This window comes from Tiliqua scincoides, chromosome 6 (genome assembly GCF_035046505.1).
Source record: "Tiliqua scincoides isolate rTilSci1 chromosome 6, rTilSci1.hap2, whole genome shotgun sequence".
NCBI lineage: Eukaryota > Metazoa > Chordata > Lepidosauria > Squamata > Scincidae > Tiliqua > Tiliqua scincoides.
In genome coordinates this window covers 46825303-46841411 of record NC_089826.1, presented here as the reverse complement: position 1 = coordinate 46841411, position 16109 = coordinate 46825303, and the positions used below count along the sequence as shown (strand labels likewise).

The window sequence follows — 16109 nt, the reverse complement described above, 5'->3', positions numbered from 1 at the left end:
GTCACAAGAAGTGCAGAGCTGACCCTAGGAAATTTCCCTGACAAAACATCAGAAAGATCAGTGCAGGAATTCCCAATGAATTCCCATAGGATTCTGGGAACAAATGAAAAGAGGAAAAAAATAAATGAATTGCATCCAAAAGACATAAGGTAATTTTGATGGGGAAGAATGGATAATTTAGGAACAATGGAATAGGAAGGAATCTGTTGATATAAAGAACACAGCAAACGTTCATGGAAACAATTGCACCAAAAGAGAACTCGGCCAGAGCAGAGATAACAACTAGACCAAGACCTATATGTTTTTCTCACATTCATACCAATTGACAGTCCAATCCTGTGCTGCCCAGGATGGCCGCCGCCGCATCCTGTACGTTTTGGGAAGCTGCCGGTGTCTCCTTGGGAGAAGGGGACTTTTGTCCCCTTCCCCCGGGGTAAAGAGAGTAGCCTCGCAATGGGGCTACTCAATTCACCACCAACCAGAAGGTCGGTGGTGAATCAAGAGACTCCATGTAAGGCGGAGGGCCTGCCTCCCTCCTTCTTTGTGGTAAAGATAGCAAGGCACACTGGATAACAGAGTGCATAAAAACAATGAATAAAAATAAAACAGATTAAAAAAATATGAAATCATAAAACAAACGATAACATATAGAATAATGAGTAAATGGGATTATTATCAGACTACATAACAAAGCATTAAAAAATAATATTAACTTGCAAAAGCCCACCTGAGCAACTTTTACCTTCTTCTTAAAGCCAAAAGCCTGCTGGATTAGTTTCAGGCTGCTATTCCACATGCGTCCCCCAGAAAATGAACTTCACTCAATACAACATTCGATCATGAACAATCTCGCACAGGATTGCATTAGATGTCCCTTAGTTTAATTAACCCAATAACTGGCCAATCCTATCCTCTATCAGACTGTGGGCACAATCCTAACCCTTTATGTCAGTGCTTTCCAGCACTGACATAAGGGCAATGCAGCTGTGAGGTAAGGGAACAAACATTCCCTTACTTTGAGGAGACCTCTGTGAGTGACACCCAACTGCAGGATGCAGCACATGTCCCATTGGCACCACTATGCTAGTGCTGGAAAGCATTGACATAAGGGGTTAGGATTGCACCCTGTAGTGTGCAGCTGTCTCGGCTTTTGGATACTGGCATTACAGAGAGTGTGCAGGGTATAATAATTAAAACATATGCCATCACACTGCATATAAAAAAATAAAGTTCCTGCTTTACAATTGCTTTTAAACCTGAAAATTGATTAATTTTGAATTTGCAGATTGGGAAATGTTGGCATTCCGCTGTTACCCTTGGGAAAGTTTCCAGTTCAAACTTCCTGGAAGCAGGGTTTTTTTTTTTGGGGGGGGGGGGGGTTGGGGATGACTTAATATTTTGGACTAATGGCAGAATACAACACTATGAACAAAGATGAAGTTTGTATTCTTTTTTTTTTTTAATGCAACACTCTACAAATTGGGAAATATTTGGCACTGTAGGATGTTAGAAAGTTTAGCAATGGTTACATCAAGATGCAATATCTCTTCCAGCCTCTCCTCATCACTGGGATGTTTTCTGGGCCAAAGGATAAAGACCCAGATAGGAAAAGAGTTTTCAAATATTGTAGTCAAACACTTATCTTTATAGACTTTTTAGAACAAAGTGCAATTTAACAGATTGCTCTGAACTCACTAACCGAAAGTGCAAATATGTCCTTGGGACCTCCAGCATCCATTTAGTGTCTTTTTGACACAATAGGCCTTTTTATAAAATTCTGTAAGGTTAGTGCAATCATAAAAGGATTGTGCATGCCTGTTAAGAATGGCTTTTTCTTTCAACAGATAAGGATCACGCTAGCATTACCAATGTCAGCACTCAGATAAAATTTCACTTCAAAACTTGTGCCTGACTGATCTACCTGTATTAATTACACATAAAAGTTAATGTTAAGCAGGGTCAACACACACTGAATAAGCATAAATGCTCCCCTGGACATGCCAACACCAGCCTTGCATATGGGATGGAGATGGATCTTCTGACTACAGGGGGGCCCCTGTATCCACAGATCCTGTATCTTCAGTGATCTGTGGATCAAGTCTGCAGGGTTCCCCTCACCTCCAGAGGGTCCTCTGAGTAGTCCGCAGCCTCTGCCAAGCTCAGACTGAACTCAGCAGTTGAAATAACACAACATCCAGTTTCACAGAAGCTACCCTGGGCCTTCTGATGCCTTATAAGGCATTAAAGCTCCAGAGAAGTTGCATTGTTTCAACTGCCAAGCTCAGTCTGACCCCAGCAGAGGCCACGGGAAGATGTCTGCGACTTCTGATGGGCTCAGAGTTTCTTCCAGAGGTGAGGGAAGCAGAGCTCCCCTGCAGGTGTTAACCCCTGCTAACTGGTTAAGAGGCACTTTTTCAAGTGGGTGCTCCTCTTTTATTTAGCAGGGGGAGAGCAACTGGCCCACCTCACCCCAGCAGTGTCTTTTCTAGTGGCTATCTGCTGGTGTTGCATCTTTTTAGATTGTGAGCCCTTTTGGGACAGGGAGCCATTAGATATTTGATTTTCTCTGTAAACCGCTTTGTGAACTTTTTGTTGAAAAGCGGTATATAAATACTGTTGTTGTTGTTGTATCAGTGGTTTCAGGTAACCATGTGGGGTTCCATTCTGGAACCCCTGCAGATATGGAGGCAAGCCTGTACTTGTGTATCTTCAGTAGAATTCAGGGGCTGAAGAAAGTGGAGGCAGGGGTTTACTGTAGCACAGAGATCTATATAGCACATAGATCTATGAGATCTATGTTATGTGAATCTGAATCAAAAAGTCAAATTTAAAGAGAGTGTGCAAGGTACGATTATTTTGCCTGCAATGTTGGTGCAAAACCTAGAACATGAACTGCATCTGTTAAAAACAAAACCAGTCTAGGTTTGATGGCACCAAATGGTTGGAGGCAAAATATTGTTTTAAAAAAATCAAAACTGTCATCCCCATTCACTACCTTTCTTCATGAGTGCTGACAGGCTGAATCCTGCTGCAGCTGTGCACAGAGCAGAGCTGGTTGCCTCTGCAGAATCTTGGAGGGCAGCCAAGTAGCTGGGGAGATAATGAAGAAATGGGGCTTTGTAGGAGCAGGGAAAAGAATGTATCTCAGCTCAGAATGATGCCTTCTGCTCCAGAGAGAATTAAGTGGAGGTGCCTGCATCTGATTTTTGTCCCAATGAAGGAAAAAATATGACCAGCAAAAGAACTGAGGATGAGACAGGCAGATTGTCTTGCTGTCCTAGAAATCAGTGGTATACATCAGCAGTTATCAGCCTTTTCAGACTCAGTGCTCCCCCCAGCCCCAATCTGCTACAAGAGGCTCCGTTTTAATTCCAGGTTCTCATTCTCCTGTTTGTCTGGGCACAGTCCAATGAACACTCGAGACAACACACATGGGAGAAAGGGCCACTTTATTAGCATTTTAATACAGAAAAAGGAGGCTGAGACCTGCAGCTGCAGGGGCAGTGAAAACCCCTGTGTGGTGTGAAGGTGGGACCACTGGGCGGCCCCAGAACCAACTCTGTCTGGATGTGCACCCAACTCCAAGCTGCGCCCCGTTCTTGGGCAACGCAGCTCATCCAGGTCTGTCCCATAAGGGAAAGGCAGCCGGACCGCGGGCTGTGCTGCCGCTGAGCCTCTGAGGAGGACCCCCGCGGTCCCGGCCAGGGCCCTAGTCAATGTCCTCATGCCACTGACCCACTGAGGACTGCTGTTGGGTTCTGCCCTGCCTATGCTGTCTGAAGGTGCACTCCAAAGTCCCAAGCATGCCTCAACCGCACCACCTGCAAGTATAAAGTGACCGATTATATAATAGGGGCGCAGCCCCATACCCACAGCAGTGTGGGGTAGGTGAAAAAACTGCCTGTCACTGTCCAATCTTGACAGGCAGCAAAAAATTCCTACCTAGCCCCAAATGGCGACCATGCAACTCAGATTGCGTAATGGGTGGGTGTCCGCTTGGTGCCCACGAGCAAAGAAGGAAGGGGGGCTGTTGCTGTGTCCTTAAATTACTTCTGCTCCCCCCAGTCACAGCCCTCCGCTAATCCCCTCAGGGGAAGGGCCATGGATATTGGAGTTCAAAGGGAGAGAATTCGCATTTCCCCCATAAACTCAATTTCCAAAATGTCTCTGAGGCAAAACCACAGTGGCTAGATTAGCACAGAACCAATATGATTTTGTCATATAGACACATAACCCCTCTCTTTGTTCCTCACCCCCATCCATTTTTCTACATTTCTTTAAAAAAATTCAGAGAGAGAGAGAGAGAGAGAGAGAGAGCGAGCGCCTTAGGTCTGGCCACAGTCTTGTTTGTGGGTCCTGACAAACTAGATGGGGATGAGGAGTGTCTAATTAGTTCTCTAGTCAGGAATAATGTGAGCACCTAGCCAGGTCAGGTTTGGACCAGAGGACCAGGCCCATCAAAAGGTCCTCTCAGTCAATCCAGCTCCTGACCCCCCACAGAAGTACTGGTGGAAGTGGGGTGCAAGGTGGGCAAGACTGGCACTGCTGCTTTGCCCAGCACCCACATTTACAAATAGGGGTGTTCCCCATTGTGGGGTTTTTATGGGATGCTTCCATTAGCCAACAGGGAAGGCAGAAGAAATTTGTCACTTCCCATTAGTAAATCCAGAGGCGGTGGTGGGGTAAATAGATCCAATGCACCATAGAGGGTCCATTGCAAGACTTCACTCCAGGGCCTGCTACAACCTGGTGCCAGCACTATCTCTAAGAAAATGCATGTCATGTCTCCTCCACTATTTTGTCTAGTTAGTGCATCTCATCACCTGCCATTTGAACTTGCTAGCAGAGATCAACATGTAACCTATGTCCAGGGAGGGGCAAAGCTGCCTTGGGTGCCCTTCGGGGAGAAAGGCGGAATACAAATCTAATAAATAAACAAATAAATCAATCAATCCAGGGCAGCTTGACTTGAGTCGAGTCACGAATCTCTGTCCCTATGACTTGAGTTGAAAACCAGTCCTAACAAGTGTACTTTCTGAGTCACCCAGGGCATTTTGGTGACTCAAAAAGACTCAAGTCACAAGTCTTTCCCTATAAAAAGCTAGCCATGGCTATGCAGAAAAAAATGGAGCTGCTGCCAGGCTCTGTGTGTGTGTGTGTGTGTGTGAGAGAGAGAGAGAGAGCTCTTTAACCACTCCCCTAATGTTCCCATATGTAAACAAGGTGGGAGGGGATGGGATGGACTGCATGAGAGCAGGAACAGAAGCAGCAAGAGGTAGGAGTCACGTGCAGCAGCTGGGAGGTTTTACCAGTATGACCCAATCCTCTGCAGTGCCACTCAGAAGTAGTCCCATTTGTTCCAGTTGTTCAGTTAGGCTTCCTCCTCCCAAGTTACGATGGAGCCCAAAGGAGCCATGCAGTTGAAAAGCAAGATTGCTAGGAACCACCTCCCCTCAACTTCTGTGCCTCCTCCACCTCTCTGGGCTTCTCCAGCCAATTCTAAGGCAAGAATCCCCTAGGACTCTTCCTCCTGCCCTCCCTCACCCAAAGAAAAAAATCAGACCTCCCAACTTTTAGCTAATGATCATCAGGTCCTTCAGAGATAGACAAGAGAGCCCACCCCCGCCTCCTCCCCTCCTGCTCTATGAAAAAAACAACAACATTAACCCGTTCTTGCCTCCTGGCTGAAACTTCCCTACCTTTTGTCTGGTCTGAATGATGGCCCTATGAGGGGCCACAAAGGATTTTGCACAATGTTTTGCACAATGGATAAAAGGCACAGGGGACCTAAGACAACACATTTCCTGGAGAAGCTTTTAACAATACATTTCAAGGTAGCAACTGCACCACAGAATGAGAGTGCTAATTTGTTGGGTAGGCAATTAATTGAGAGGAAATTAACACTTAAGGGCGTGAATGATAGCAATGTGCTTGGCTAAAGGGAAGCGTGATGTAGTCATTAACCTAAAGACAACAACTCCTTGTTTTCAGAGCTGCTTCTCAAAGGTTGAGTTTGGACTCAGTACAGTGCAGTAGTTTCCATTTTCACTTTATGGACAGCAAGACCCACGACTCATTTATGCCAAAACACTTGAATTTAAACTTAGCTAGACCTACTGAAGCCAAGGAAACAAAACATGATTTTGATCCCAGTATTCTGGCTTAACAGAGCTGGGGCATGGGCTATAAATCAACAGATGTGAAATCTGTCAGTAGTGCATGTGTTCAGGTCTCCATCTGTCCCCAAAGGGTTTATTTTACCATTTTCCAGCAGCTACCCAGGAGATGAAAACTCTAATCCCCTTGAAATATAACACCGCTTCATGCCAAGAAATTCATATCACTGTGGTGCTTATGTGCTTATTTAGTGGATGAGAATGCCAGAATCTTATTTTACAGCCATCCCCCCAACCCACTGGAGCTTTCTGTCCCTTTTGTACATCACCAAGGGTAACGCTAATATGTTTGGCTGTTTTCAGATAGCAGAATTTATAGGATCCATAACACAATGGAGGTTTTTTTGCAATGCTGCCAAACAAGTGTATGGATTAATTTACAGTGGGATAATGTAAACTCTTGATGGTTACTAAGCAGGGAACATGGCACTTGTAAACCCCCTGCATAATAAGCCACATTTAATAAAGTTGGTGGTATAAAATAAATCATAGCAAAGCATTGTAAAACGTTTAGTTAATCCATTTTTTCCTTGAATTTCTGAATTAATATTTAGTAATTAGAATATACAGCAAGTGGATTCCAGAATCATATAGAAAATATTTCTGGATAATATTTACCCAGAGATATATAATATTTGCACAGAACTCCACATAACAGATCCTGAGCAGAAGGTCTTGATGTTACAGGAAGGAGCTGTAGACCCTACAACACTTTTTCACTTTCTGTGGCTAGATTTGAAAAAAAAAAAAATCACATTAATTACATGCACACATCTTGAGTTTGAGTTTTCTCAGACAGCAACTCTCCATGCAGAATTTACAGAAAGGGCAGCTCAATCTATCCCTGCCGGTTCTGCTGGATGCAGCACTACCAAAATTGCAACCACTGCACCCAGCGGCACTGCTGGGGCTGCCGGAGGCCTCCTCAGGGGTAGGGGACTTTCATCCCCATCCTCCAAGTAAGGGCGTAAGGGCCGCAATGGGTCTCCTCCATTCTGCACTAGTTATTTTGCTGGTGCAGACTGGAGGAGCTCCATGTCAGACTTTGCAACCTGACACGGAGGATAGGATATGGCAGAGTAGAGCTCCCTTGATCCCACCCCCTCCCACCCCAGTTCCTCCTACTGCCCATCCTCCCTTGCCCTCTCCCTATCCTGGAATACCTCCCCCCACCCCAATGCCCTTACCACCACCGGGAGGTATTACCGTACTCTGGGTGCAGTCTGACCAGTGCTGTGCTCAGCGCCAGCGCTAGGGCCAGATTGGATTGGGCACTTAGAATCCAGCTCTGTGAAAGTTTAAATTCTATAAGGCCTGATTTGCACGTGCAAAGGAAGGACATGGGGATGAGGTGGAAGATTCAACAGGTGGTGCTGAATGGAATGTACCACTTTGTCCTGTAAGCGAGAGACGTCATTCGAAAAATTTTCCTAAACTGTACAACAAAACTGGCCTGGAGGTAGAAATTGGGAAGGTAGAAATGGGGTAGAAACATGAGTAAGAGGACTTGTGTCCAGGCATCATTGGGAGATAGCTGGTGTGTGCCTGCACTCTTCAAAGCAGGGCAGACCATGTCATTGGAGGGCTCTCACAGGGCTTTTGTCCCAGGACCCCCCAGAGTAGGAGGTGCCACTGACTGAGAGCTCCTATGTGAAGTGCTTTGTATGCTTAGCAAAAAAACAACAGAAAAACTGGTGTGACTGGTAAGTTTTCTTATTCCAAGAATAAAATTTGGATTGTGTGGGATGTTTTCTTTTACATAAAAGCCCTGCCGGAGCAGTCAAATACCCCTCTTGTCCAACATCCTGTTTTCCACAGTGGCCAAGCAGATAATTTCAGGTAGGCCACAAGCAGGAGAGAAAGGCGAACACCTTTCCTCCCTACTTTTCCTCCAGCAACTGATATTCAGAACCACTAAACCTGGATGTTCTATACAGCCATCATGCATGCATCATCCTTGCCTTGCAGAAAGCTTTGTGCAGTTATCCAAAAATTGCTGGGGGGGGGGGAGAACAAGAGTCATTCGGGGAACAGATATATCATTCATCCAAGTCTGCTCAGTGAGACAGCTTTATATTTAATAAGGTAATTGGAGGTATATTAATATTCAGGTTGCCAATTTTCAGATGTGTATAATTCTGTACGTCTTACTATTTTGTACCAGGCTTGTTAAAAATTTGACCTTGTGAGTTATTAATTAAAAAAAAAATGTAAAATGTCACATATTGATGGCTTTGTAATGTTTATTGATTTCGTAGAGGGTGCTCAAACAGTCTTCCTTTATTGGCATAGTCCCCATGGGAGTGTTTCACCTGCCATGCGAGTGAATAATTACATTATTCGATACAATGCATATTCTGCTTTATGGTTTTCTCTTAGTCTGAGAACCTCCAGCTAACAGTTCAAAAAAAATGGCCATTGTTTTTGATTCTTTTTTCTAATCACTGATCCACTGTTCTCAAAGAAATGAGAGCTCTCTGCAGTCTACTTGTAGTGGCTTTTGTAAAAGCAAAGATGCTAAAAACTTGTTCACAAGATTTGCCGAAAGTCTGTTAACGTAACTGTTGGCTGAGAATCTTGTATTCTTGGAAGGAAATTGGGCTTTCATCTGTGTCCACACTATGTTTATGATGTAATGGATAAGAAATGTTTTATGCACATAAAACAAGGACATTAAAAAAAAGTCCTGTCACACAAGTGCAAGCATGTATATGCAGGCAAAGGCATTCTCTGGACTGAGGCCTCTGCTATGGCTTACATGTTAGATAAGGAACATAAGACTATTTTCCAGAAATTAGTAATGAATTCATGCAATGATGTTACCGGTTTCTATACGGTTGGATAGTTAATCAGGTAAAAGTAAGAATTAAGTTGTCGAGGGTGAGCCTTAAATATATTGCTGCAGGGGTACTCTTTAGGGAGAGCAGGGAAGGCAGCTGTTCCTCATATTTCACATCGCTTATTATTCTTCAGGAATGTCTTTCTATTTGGCCAACTCATTGCTTTTGAACATTGGCTATTGTTATGCATGGGGTCCTCACTATCCATAGTTCTGCACATAGCAATTGGAAGGGAGGTGTTGCCACTCCTACCCATGATGGAACACAACATGAGTGCCATCCTGGGCAATAAGTTAGCAGTGGTGGGGGGTGTGGGCTGGAGGGTGGTGGCGGTGGCCTTATGGACTTTTTGGTGTGGTGGTGTTGGTCATGTATATGACCGGCAATGTGAACATGCTGTGGCTACTATAGCATTGAGGTCTGGGAACCTGAGGCTCTATCACCAGCCTGGTACTGGCAGACCTGCTCTGCCTGTGCTCTATCCCCATTATTGTTAGCATGTTGGTGGTGCAGGTCTGGCACTACAGCAAGCTGGGTGCTTGCTGCGTGCTGCTCAGTCTCGACCTGCTCACTATCATTGTTCCCTCTAATGTGTGCGGCCAAGCAGCTATGCACCCCCAAGCTGAGCTCCATGCAGCATGGAGCTCTGCAAACCAGAGGTTCGAGTATGACATCACATCATCACCCAATGTCTGGACATGGTATTGCAACATAGTGGTCCTCTATTCATTCATAGACATGGCCTCTGGACCCTATGCCAAAGAAGCTTGCCCTGCCAAAGTGTTTCCAAAACATAGCCAGATACTTTGTACAATTTATTTTCTGTGAGCAAAAATCTACCTGTGTTAGATTTTTCACCCCAGTGACACTGACAATTTCCCAATTGGTTAAGAAACAAACAACCAAATGCAACCCTTTGCTATATTTTCAATGGAACTGGAATTTGGTTTTTTGCACTCAGAATGACCCTGAGAGGTGCTAATTGTCATTTAACTACTTTTTCATCAGTGATTATCTGCAAAAGACAGCTCGTCTACATTTCAGGAGATCTCATCTGCATTTCTAAGCCTCAGGCCTTTGCAAAAACAAAGTAAGTACCTTACCAAAATAAGTACTCAAAATAAGAACCTTTGAAGAGGCCAAATAAATGTTTTTTTGTACAGCTTTGCAAGATAGCTGATAGTCTTCCAAATATATACAATCTCTCTCTCTTGTTGGCATCCTTCAGTCTCGGAAGACTATGGTGTCACGCTCTGAATGGTGGTTCTGGAACAGAGTGTCCTCTCCAGTGTGCGAAGCCTGGGTAAAGTAGGTATGGAGGATAGGCTGTCACCCATGCAGCAAATCCCCCCTCTCCACGTCGCTGAAATGGTCCAATGGAAAGGCAGAGGCCAATACGGTTGGTTCCAGCGGCATCGCAGGAGTTGCCAGAACGTGACTGTGTTCAGCCATGAACTGCCTCAGGGACTCTGGCTCCAGATTTTGCCTTGAGCTTGACTCCTGAAGCCTTTTCCATAACTGGATGTAGCCACAAGGCAGTGGAGGTTTGGGATCAGAGTTTTCCTTCTCTCAGATGAGCTGCCTTCCCAGGCTGATGAGTCCCATCTACCCATATACAATCTACATGTCAAATAAAGGAAGAGAAGAGAGTGTCCCTAACAGAGACATTGCTCAAGGCAAACTTCTTCAGCTAGGATTGCTCTGTGCTGTTCTATGGAGATAAATGTTGCCAATTTGACAGCAGGAAGCCTTTTGCATGAGAATAGTGCAAAAAAAGTGAAGATTGTTAAATACCGTCTTCATACATTTCATACCTGAGCAGCTTCTTTCATTTTAGGAAATGCATTCTCTCATATATATATATATGAAGACGGTATTTAAATGCACTCACTCACTCACTCACTCACTCACTCACTCACTCACTCACATGTGAGTGAATGCATTTAAATACCATTGGGACCACAATATACATTTATTTAAATACCGTCTTCATACATTTCATACCTGAGCAGCTTCTTTCATTTTACACCTGCAGTAGATGAAAATTGGAAGAGTAGATTTATAATCTGAATATGGGTATTGAAATGAAGAGTTCATTTTACCATCGTACCAGAATAATGCTGACATTTCAATGACACAGAAGGAATGCATGGATGGAGAAGAGTGAGGTGCGCATGCCTGTGACACATCTTAAGACATCTAACAACAACAAATAGGCAATCAAATGGCACTGTTGCATCTGAACAGCAATGATGCAACAAAGACATGCAGATATATTTGTCCTAGCACAAGTGTTGGGGTTCCAGCTGTTTGTGCAGAGCGCCAATGCCTGGATCTTCTTCTCCATGGATAGAGCCAATAAAAGTGCATATTTCTTTACATGTGTGCATTTGTTTTCTCGGCTGAACTCAACAGTGGACCCTGCATGTGTGGTTGATTTGTACATCATCCAAGTGGATATGAATCCCTGGATCTGAGTACTTGAAAATATTCGTACAGGTGTGCCCTGGTATCCGCGGGGGTTTTGTTCTGGAACACCATGGTTAACTGAAACTGAGAATACAAGGGAACACCTCCCCACCCTCCAGAGGTGAGGGGAGTTCTGCTCCTCCCACCGCTGGAGGGTCCACGGACATCTGTCTGTGGCCTCTGTCAGGCTCAGATTGAGCGTGACAGTAAAAAAAAAGCATCCTGGTTTTTTTCATAAAACCGGAAGTGACATTTTTATTGCCTTATAAAGCATTAGGAGACCTGGGGAAGCCGCTGAGGGGGTGCGCGCAGGGGGCCCCTGCACACTCAAGCCACAGATAAGTGAATCCGCAGGTACGCCCCCCCCCATATTTCAGTCTCCCGCTGTAGCATATGGCTCCTGTTGAGAATGGCCGATGTAGACTGTTGTTCAAAGATATTGGTATGCCAAAGGTGATAATGATCAAGAAGAAACAGGAAGTGATGACATAGGAAATAGCCTGACTCACAAGTAAGACTTTGTTCCCTCAACTTATGAAATGCAGCACTATGAGAAAGAATAGAAAGGTGGAAGTTTGTCATGTGGGTTCTCAGCACTGGGAGGGAAGGGCAGGGCAGGAGTGAACAGCAAGTGCTACTGCTCCAGGTGAGCCATGAATGGCAAATGACAGGCTGAGTGGATGGGTGTAAAATTTGCATACAGTTATAAGAATCAATATATTTGAACAACAATCTACATCGTATAACATTTGGAAGTATCTGGTACATATATATATCACCATTCCTGGCATATGATCTTACCCTGATTGCAAATAGATTTTGATGCTCTCACTTCATCCAGGAATTTTCTAACTCTCCATGTTAAGTCTCTGCTCAGCTCTCTGTTATTTCACATCTGATCATATGTCCTGATAATATTTAATCACATTCCACAGAGATCAGAGGAATTAATCCTTGCCACATATTGTAGCAATGGCAAGCGATGGTCCTTTGAGGGTGTGATGTGTCTTAATTGGGACTGTTCTTTATTTTGACATATATACAGAAAAAGACATCTGTAACACTTCCAGCTTGCCCTTGAAATAGATGCAAGAGGTGCAACCTCCTTAACAGTTGGTCCTAAGTTATATGCAGAATCTGCCTTCCAATGGCTCTAAATAAAACACCGCAGGAATTTCCATTATGGACCGTATTCTATTCTCACTGAAGCCAAAGGGTAAGGGATTGAGACTAATTCATTCTAAAAATATATAACCTTTTGAGAAAGTTAGATGCTGTTGGGGGCCTACATCACTAAGATTAGTCAGTAGCAGCAGCTGATGAATCATGAGTGTTTGTGGTAAATTCTGAAAATGTCATGAATCTATTTCTAATGCTTTTTTAGATCAACCTATAGATGGAACAGAAAGTGATAGAGAACTTTACAATCCATACAAGCAGAGGCGCCGCTAGAGTTTGCGTCACCCTGTGTTTAAGCCCATTGCATTACCCTCGTGATGGACCTCCTCCCGTAGCTAAGCATACAGAATAAATTACAGTACATCATACATGCAGCCTAAATGCAGTGGCATCACTAGACTTGGCGTAACCCCCATTCACTCTAGTTATTTAGGGCACAATCCTATGCATGTCTACTCAGAAGTAAGTCCCATTGTGTTCAGTTAACATTCCAAGTTAAGTTTCTGTCCATCGACTACTGGCTACTGTATCTCCAATGGGCCTAAATCTGTGCATCAAATTTCCTTTTATTTTAGGAACGCTGAATATGCAAACTTTTATGAATGTCATCTTAAAGAACTGGCTTAGAATGATGAAGAAACCTATTTGCAAATTGTGACTTGATTATAGTATTACTTGGTCACATCACAGGATGTTGACAACCTCCAGTTTGCTAGGAAATGAAATGGTAGGGAAAGAACTAACTGTCCATAAGTCTTTGAATAGAGAATAGAATTCTGCCCCCTGAATTCTAACCAGCTTTATTTTTCTTAGAACCTGTGAGACTTTTTTAGAGTAGCTTACAATGATTTCAGTTGACCAAGGTTAAAATGTGCATTAACTCAGTTTAATAATTCAGAAGGGGAGTGGAATTAAAGAAAACAAAATCTTCAAGCTTACTTATTATTCAGAATAATAAGTAGGAAATATTAAGTCTTAATGCCAGTGAAGCACCTGCTGAGGGCTCAAGTACAACAGTGGCGTAGCTGGAGGGGGCAGAGCACTCAGCCTGGCAGGGAGGTGGGTAGATACAGGTAAGTTGAGAGATGCAGGAGACCCCCTTCCGGTTGGCTGCCTGGCTGTTCTGCTGGCGCAGGAATGCCTTTCTCCTGAGAAGCCTGCTGGGCTTTGGACAGCCTGGACAGATGACCCCACCAAGGGTGGGTTCTTGTCACCTGGGTAACGGTGGTGCCGGTCCTCACCCAGGTTCCTGTGTCCTTATGCAAGATGGGGTTAGTGCTCCGTTGGAGGATCCTCACTTGGTGGGGCTTGTGAGATGGAAAAGGTGTAAAAGAGAGTAACCAAAATGTTTACTGGGCTGGGGCACCTTCCCTATGAGGAAAGGCTACAGTGTTTGGGCCTCTTCGGTCTAGAAAAGAGGCGCCTGAGGGGGGACATGATTGAGACCAGAACCAGGGGACATCCACTAAAATTGAGTGTTGGGCGGGTTAGGACAGACAAAAGAAAATATTTCTTTACTCAGCGCGTGGTCGGTCTGTGGAACTCCTTGCCACAGGATGTGGTGCTGGCGTCTAGCCTAGACGCCTTTAAAAGGGGATTGGACGAGTTTCTGGAGGAAAAATCCATTATGGGGTACAAGCCATGATGTGTATGCGCAACCTCCTGATTTTAGGAATGGGTTAAGTCAGAATGCCAGATGTAGGGGAGAGCACCAGGACGAGGTCTCTTGTTATCTGGTGTGCTCCCTGGGGCATTTGGTGGGCCGCTGTGAGATACAGGAAGCTGGACTAGATGGGCCTATGGCCTGATCCAGTGGGGCTGTTCTTATGTTCTTATGTTCTTATGAGACATACAAAATCATGCAGGGGATGGGCAGAGTGGATAGAAAGACACTCTTTTCCCTGTCCCAGAACCAGGGGACATCCACGAAAGTTGAGTGCTGGGAGAGTTAAGACAGAAGAAAATATTTCTTTACCCAGTGTGTAATTAGTTTGTGGAACTCTTTGCCACAAGAAGTAGTGATGGCATCTTGCCTGGATGCCTTTAAGAGGAAATTGGACAAATTTCTGGAGAAGTTCATTATGGGTTACAAGTCAAAATAGGTATATGCAAGCTCTTGGTTTTAGAGGCAGGCTGCCTCTGATTGCCAGGCGCAGGGGAGGGCACCAGGATGCAGGTTGTGTCTAACTTGTGTGCTCCCTGGGGCATTTGGTGGCACGCTGTGAGTTATAGGAAACTGGATTAGATGGGCCCTTGGCCTGATCCAGCGGGGCTCTTCTTATGTTCTTATGTGGGGTCCCCAGAGACCCCCAGGGTCTGCCAGGTTCTGCAGTCCTGTCTTTTCTAGGGCATGCATCCCCCAGAGGTAAGGGGTCAATTGTCCTATCTAGGGACCATTTTGGCCCCTTTAGGGCCAGGGATGGGTAGAGGAACGGGCAAGTCACTTGCACTTCCCCAGGCCACCTCTCCCAAGCCAGAGCTCAAGGAGAGTGACCTCTTCCACTGGCTGCTGGGCCCCTTATGAGCCTGCCAGTCAGTCTGGTCAGCCCCACCCCTTCGAGATCACAGGCCATCCTGTGGCCCAGCCAAGTGTCGCTATGGTCATGCACCCCAGCAGTGCAGCTGGGAGGCTGCCTCTGCAGCTGGTGTCCCATGTTGTGGGCATGTACTCAGCGTCGAACTGCAGCGCTGAGGCCCTGGGGCTGCCAGAGTGGCTCACCCCAGTGTCTTCCTGCCGGTCCAGGTTTTCCCTGGGCGGCAGATGCCTGCTCCTCAGCCTGCCCAGCTCCCCAAGTTCCAGGAGACCCTTGACATGGGGACTGGACCCAGGTAATACCCACTCAGCTTTTGACATATTGGTGAGTCATGGGGACACTTGGTCTAGAGCTTTTTTTCCACTGGACTCCCCATGACTCACCAATATGTCAAAATGCATAGTCAGTATCTGGGCAGCAACTGTTACCCTGCACATGCCTGATCTTGTCTGATCTCGGAAGCTAAGCAGGGTCAGGCCTGGTTAGTACTTGGATGGGAGACTGCCTGGGAATACCGGGTGCTGTAGGCTTATACAATAATCTTTCGAGACTGAAGGTTGCCAACCATAGTCAGTATCTACAGACAGTTAAAGCGTAACTAATCTGTGTAAAGTGCACAGGAACATGCCTCATACCAAGTCAGGCCAGCGGTCCATCTAGCTACACTGCCTGGCAGTGGCTCTCCAGGGTTTCTGGAGGGGTCTTTTGTAGTCCCACCTGGCAGTACGGTACCAGGGATTAAACTCAGGACCTTCTGCATACAAATGCTATGCTATACTATATAACTGAGCTACAGATCCGTCGTCAAGTGAATGGTGTTTGCACATATGACCATGTCCCTTGCCAGGTCAGACCACACATGTTTTGCAAGAATCCTCCCCTCTGGGCTCACAAGGTAGCATTCTACAGTC

At 45.2% G+C, this 16109-nt stretch overlaps 1 pseudogene; it reads left to right on the top strand.

Annotated features, from left to right (window-relative positions):
• The first annotated feature begins 15611 nt into the window (after positions 1–15611).
• On the top strand, positions 15612–15728 carry LOC136656761 (5S ribosomal RNA; annotated as a pseudogene).
• The last annotated feature ends 381 nt before the right edge of the window (positions 15729–16109 follow it).